Here is a 5,912-nt window from a genome sequence, read left to right on the forward strand (position 1 = left end):
GGCCGGGAGCGGGACGGGACCGGGCGGCCGGGACGGGACGGGCCGGGCCGGCGGCGGCGAGCCCCGTTAAATGCGGCGGCGGAGCGGGGGCGGGGGCGGGAGCGGCCCCGCGGGGGGAGCGGAGCTGCCCGGCCCGGCCCGGCCCGGCGGGAGGGGAGGGAAAGAGGGGAGAGGGGCCGCCCCCCGCGAAGGGCATCCATCCGTCCCTCCGTCCGCCCACCCGCCCTTGCATCCCTCCGTCTTTCCACCCGTCGCTCCGTCCGTGCCTCGCAGTCCCGCCGCGGCGGGGGCGGGGGGGGGAAGCAGCAAGGGATGTCCTGTATCCCCCTTCCCAGATCGGTGTTTCATCTCCACGTTCTTCTTCATCCAGACTTTTTCCCTCCATCCTTCCCCCAGTCAGGACTCAGGGCGGGTGGTTGCACTGCCACGCTCCGGGTGTCCCACCGGCTCCAGCCCCTTCGTGATCTCCCTGCCCGGGGGCTCTCCTGGCTTCAGCCCACGCCACCCGCGCTGCCTCCCCAGGTCCCCTCAGTGCCTCCTGGTGTCGACCCCCTCTCAGCCACTTCCAGCACTGGCAGGGGTCACCCTTGGTCATCCTTCTTACTGCCTTTATACCAACCCAAACGAAAGCAGGAGCTCTTAGGCTGAGAAAGTTGGAGGTGTTCAGTTCGGAGAAGAGAAGCTTCAGGGAGATGTTCGAGACGCTAACAGTACCTAAATGGGGTTTACAAAAAGGAAAGAGAGCAAATTTTATATGGGCAGATAGTGTTAGGACAGAGGAGAATGGTTTCAAACTAAAAGAGGAGAGATTTAGATTTGATATTTGGGAGAAATTCTTCCCTGTGAGGGTGGTGAGGCCCTGCCACAGTCTGCCCAGAGAAGCTGGGGCTGCCACATCCGTGGGAGTGTTCAACACCAGCTTGGATGGGGCTTGGAGCAACCTGGGATAGTGGAAGGCATCCCTGCCCACAGCAGGGGGGTTGGAACGACATGAGCTTTAAAGTTCCTTCCAAACCAAACCTTTGTGTGATTCTATGATTCACTGCAACATCCCAGTGTTTGTAAAGGGTTTGCTCTGATTGGACTGGCATCAAAGTTGAAGGGCTCTTTCCTCCCTAAATCTGCCTGGGAAGCAAAAGGGGTCCTTTGGGGCCACTTGCCCTTAGGGACAGATCTCTGCAAAATCCTCCTGTGGCTTTGCAGACTGGGCAGTGGCCAACAAGGGCAGCTGCTCAGCAAGGGATGGGAATTGAAATGTGTCCAGCAAGCAGCCACTGAGCCAAAGAGAAAAAATCTTTGGCAATATTAAGCACCTTAAATTTACAAAGATTTTTTTCCCCACAGTAAATAAATCTGATCTGCATAAAACCCATTAATGCTTATTGGATAAAATACATAAAACCATTCCTCAGTCAGGTTTCCTCTCCCCAGGGAGTGTTTCATTACTTCCTCCATCTAAGTAGGAAATCATGCAATCTTACCTGCAAAGGCTCATTACTCCAGCCTAAAAGATAAGAAACAGAAGTCTCAGGTCTTTCTGACGAAAAGGCGATGTTTTAAACCCTCTCGAGTATTGCCTGAGAACCTCAGCTGCACCTCTATAAAATGGAGGCGATTTTATGAGCCTCCAGTGCTCTGGTTAAAAGAGAGGAGTGATCTACACTCTGCCCAGAAAGGGGTGACTTGGTTCCCTGGCTCTGGGAAAATGTTTTCGGCTGTGAAGCCTGATCTGATGGTTGTGCATTTTTCCAGGCCAGAGTTAGACCCCTTGGTCTAACTCCTCCTCCACGAGCTATTGCAATTTTTTGCCAAGGGAAGGCTTAAAGCTCTTTAAAAATGGAATTAAAAGAGGAGGGGAATCAAGCAAAGGCATTGCCAGCTGCTGAGTCCCCTGAAAACAGCAGCCAGTTGCAATTTCTCTGTGAAGAACAGCAAAGATCCCACGTGGTAGCAGAGGCAAGTCCCTGGGTGTAGGCTCCTGCCTTGCCCCCACATGCTAGAGTGCTGTTTTGGGAATGGCAAGGTCCCTTTCACTCACAAAGCTGGTTAACAGATGCATGAACTTCTCTCCCAGGCACCTCAAGGAGCAGGAACCCCAGATCCTCAGAAGAGCATCTTTCCCCAGGAGCACAGGGCTGCCTGTCCTGGGATGAGCTCACCAGGACCATGTTCCTATTATAACCTTCCAGAATGAGGGTTGATGTCCTTGAGACACCAAACCCTGTACTATATCCAGCAGAAGTTTGTTGAACCCAAAATGTTGGAAATTAACTTGACAAAGATTTTTCCCAGTGAAATGTTTCCCTGGAAATTAAGCAAACAGGGAGTGAGGAGGGACAACCAGCTGTAGGGGGTCAGGGTGAGTGTGGGGAGGGATGGGGCAGCCCCACTGCCATGCTGTGCCCAGCACTGACATGTCCAGGGTCCCACAAGTCACATGCAGGCAAATTCACTGGTTTTATCTACCACTGCTGGTTTACTTCCTCCCCATCTGTCCCTCCCGGTCCAGCTGCCTCCTCGTTCTTCTTCAGTGCATCTTTATTCATTATTCCTCTCCAACAGGACTTTCTGTACTGACTAAGCCTTCAATTAGCTTCTAGAATCTGTTTGAGAGCAGTTCAAGTGTTGCAAAGAAATATTTAAATACACTTGGCTATCAGACTGTGACAAACCTATTTGTGAATAACCAGTGCTTTGATTTGCACTTGTTTTAACCTCTACTTCCAGACGGATGTTTAGTTTGAAATGAAATCCATGGGCAGTGGACTCTCCACACACTCATACAAATACTCTAAAATCAATCACATAGAAAATTGCACTTACACAAATGTACCCTTCTGTAGACATTTCAGACATAACAGCTGCTCCACCAAAAGGGAGGAAGCCAAAGACATACACTAAGCCAAATGAAGAAACCTTCAGCAATAATAAACATCTATTATTTAAAAACCTTTTCCTCTATAAACAAAACTGAAGGCTGAAGTGACTGAATCATTAAGACCATAAATACTTTTCACTTTGTTCTGTGAGCTGCACAGAAAGGCCAGGAGAGCTTCTGGAGAAAAAAACCCCTTTCCACCTCTCTAGGAATAGTTTCAAGGCAAATAATCAACAACATAGTACTAAAAGTGGTTTCTTTGTATTTGTCTGCCATATTAAATTTCCACTATCCTCATAATAGTATGATCTCTAATTCCCAAAATAAAAAGTTATAGTGATGTTTGGTGACCCTCACATTCCTGCAACAGGCTGAATCTCCATTTCATTTGGAGCTCTACTTAATGGTGATTTCAGGTTGAATGTCTTTTCACCCAGAGAAGCCTCTGCTCTTGTTCTCACAGACACCGAGAAAAAGCACTGAAAATAGCTCTGAGCATCCTTGTTGTGCTTTTGTGTGAAACTCAGCAGAATTTATTCAGAAGAATAAATAGGTGACCCTTCATTCAATTAACTCCTGGGTGTTCCTGAAATGTCAGGGGGAGGGATCGCTGCCATGGCGGGAGGCACAGTCCTGCACGGGACACAGCAATCAGAGCAGCTCCAGCACAAATGAGGCTGAAGCAAACACGTGGTCCAGAGAGGTGGACACAGAATATCACAGAGCAATATTCCTGGTGACTGCAGTGCTGACAGCCAGTCATGCCATGACATGCCTGGCTTGGGCTGGGAGTGCAGAGGAGTCACTTACTGGTGGGAAAGGACAGTAACCACAAGCCTGTCCATGCACTGGTGTGAAATACATCCCATCTCATCCCACACTCTCACTTTGTTCCCTGTTTTCACTATCCATACTAGCATCAGGGGAATATATTTCCCTTCTGTGTCTTTTTAGTTCTTTTGGAACAACTTCTTCACCCCAAATGCTCTGGCATTTACCTTTTGGGTCTGTTTTCCATGTCCAATGTGTTAACGATGTGGCAGATGGTCCTTCACACCATGCTCTTGCTTTCACACATCAGTCTAGTAAAAAGATCCCGATAAAGATCACATAATCCTCCTCATTTCCCTTTGCAGACAGCTCCATTTGATGTGTCCAGAGTGTGCTGGAAAAGGAAGAGAGCTAATCCCACTTGCCTCTACCACACACAGCAGGGAATTAATGGGATTTATGATCCAGCTCCACACAAAACTGTGTCCAAAAGGCCCTCTATATGTTTAAAGTGTTATTATTATGTACAGTAACATACTAATAAAATAGTAAAATACATATATGTACAGTAACATGCAGTAACATACATAACAGGGCAGGTTGGAGGGGGCTCTGAGCAACCTGGTCTAGTGGAAGGCGTCCCTGCAGGTTGGTTGGAACAAGATGATCCTAGACCAGGTGTTACAAATTGGTTTAAACACAGAAGAGTGAGGAAAACTAGGTCTCTGTAAATAAAATGGATAAATATACCCCACAACTTGATTAGTACCAAACGAGGCTAGATGTTGGTGCCAAAAACTTGATATGTTTTATTTAATAGTAAAGGAGGCAAAGAGAAAGAAAGAGAAAAGAAAAAAATAAAGAAATAGAAAATGAGGTGTGCGGGGTGGGGGGACAGGGAGAGAGTGACAGGGTAGAGACAGATCACCCTTTTGAGGGTCCTAACGACGTCTTGTGGCTTCCTTCCGTCTGGTCTTCTTGGTGGTGTGGGTCCCCCGCTGCCCGCCATCCAAAAGTAAAGAATCCAATGGATTAATTATGTTTGGGCCAGGTGCGAACGCCCATGTGCCTCCCCTGGGGAGGGCAAGTTTGACACTGTCCCTTGCAACACTTTGGATCTGTTGCATCATCTGCAGTGCTCTGGTGCAGGGTCTGGGGACCCCTTTGGGGGGCCTTTGATGGGCCATGTCACCTCCTCTGCTGTCTTTCATGTGGATGCAGCTTTTCCTGGGGTGCAGGGGCCCACAGCTGAGCTGGTCTGCACAGCGGAGGATGGGCGTTCACTGCCTCTCATCAGAGGCTTTTTCACTACACACCCAAAACCTCTCTCCCCACCACCCTTTGGTGGGAGGGTCTGTGCAAGCCTGGCAGCTGATAGTGATGCCTTAGGTTTTAACTTTTATATTTTTCAAGTCCTGTACTGCCTGGTGTGTAACTCTGAAGTTTCTTGTGGCCTCTTGACTACTGTTCTCTCATGCTGGTTAGGCATAATGAGCCTCTCTAGGTTTCCACCTCAAGGACACAAGACCCCAAAATGTGTAAACTAAAAAGCCCCTGAAGGGGGACAAACTTGGGGTAATTACATCATTAACTGAGGTTATAATTGGACAATTAACCCTGATATGCAAATGGCCCAAACTTATAAAAGTGTGAAGAATTCGTGACTCGGGATCCATCTTGGGTGTAGACTTTGGCCTGCCCAGGGTGTACCTTGGAGGCCCTTTGAATAAATACCTACCCTTGTTCCCTTATTCTTGTCTAGTCTCTGCTTTTAGGTGGCCTCTCAAGGCATCAGTAGCCCCGGTGCTGTGGTCTCCAACCCAAAGGCGCTAAGCTTGATCCCTGTGTGAATGTATTCTTCTTTCCCCAGCCCACACCCGAGTCACTCATTCCATCAACGAGCAGTGCAGGGCCTAAGTCAGGGTGTGGTAGTCTTCTCTGCAGCTTTTATACAGTTTTGTTATAATAGGCAAAAGTCTTTCCTGAACATGTTTTAGCCATAAATTATAACATTTCAACTGATTCTTGGTAGATGTTTCAGAGATGTTTATTTCTCCAGCCGCCTGGCCGGGATCTGCTGAGGAACTGCTGCAATCACGGGACCTGAGGGTCCTTTGCCCGCGCAGGGAACACAAACCAACCCATGGGAACGAGGCTGAGCAGGGGCAGGGAAACCCCGTGCCTGTGCCCTCAGGGCCCCTCTGCCAGGGCTGCACAGCGGGGAGAGGGACCCCAACATTTCACCCATTTATTTTTAACAAAA

Source organism: Coloeus monedula (assembly GCF_965178545.1).
Source record: "Coloeus monedula genome assembly, chromosome: 15".
In the NCBI taxonomy this organism is placed as follows: Eukaryota; Metazoa; Chordata; class Aves; order Passeriformes; family Corvidae; genus Coloeus; species Coloeus monedula.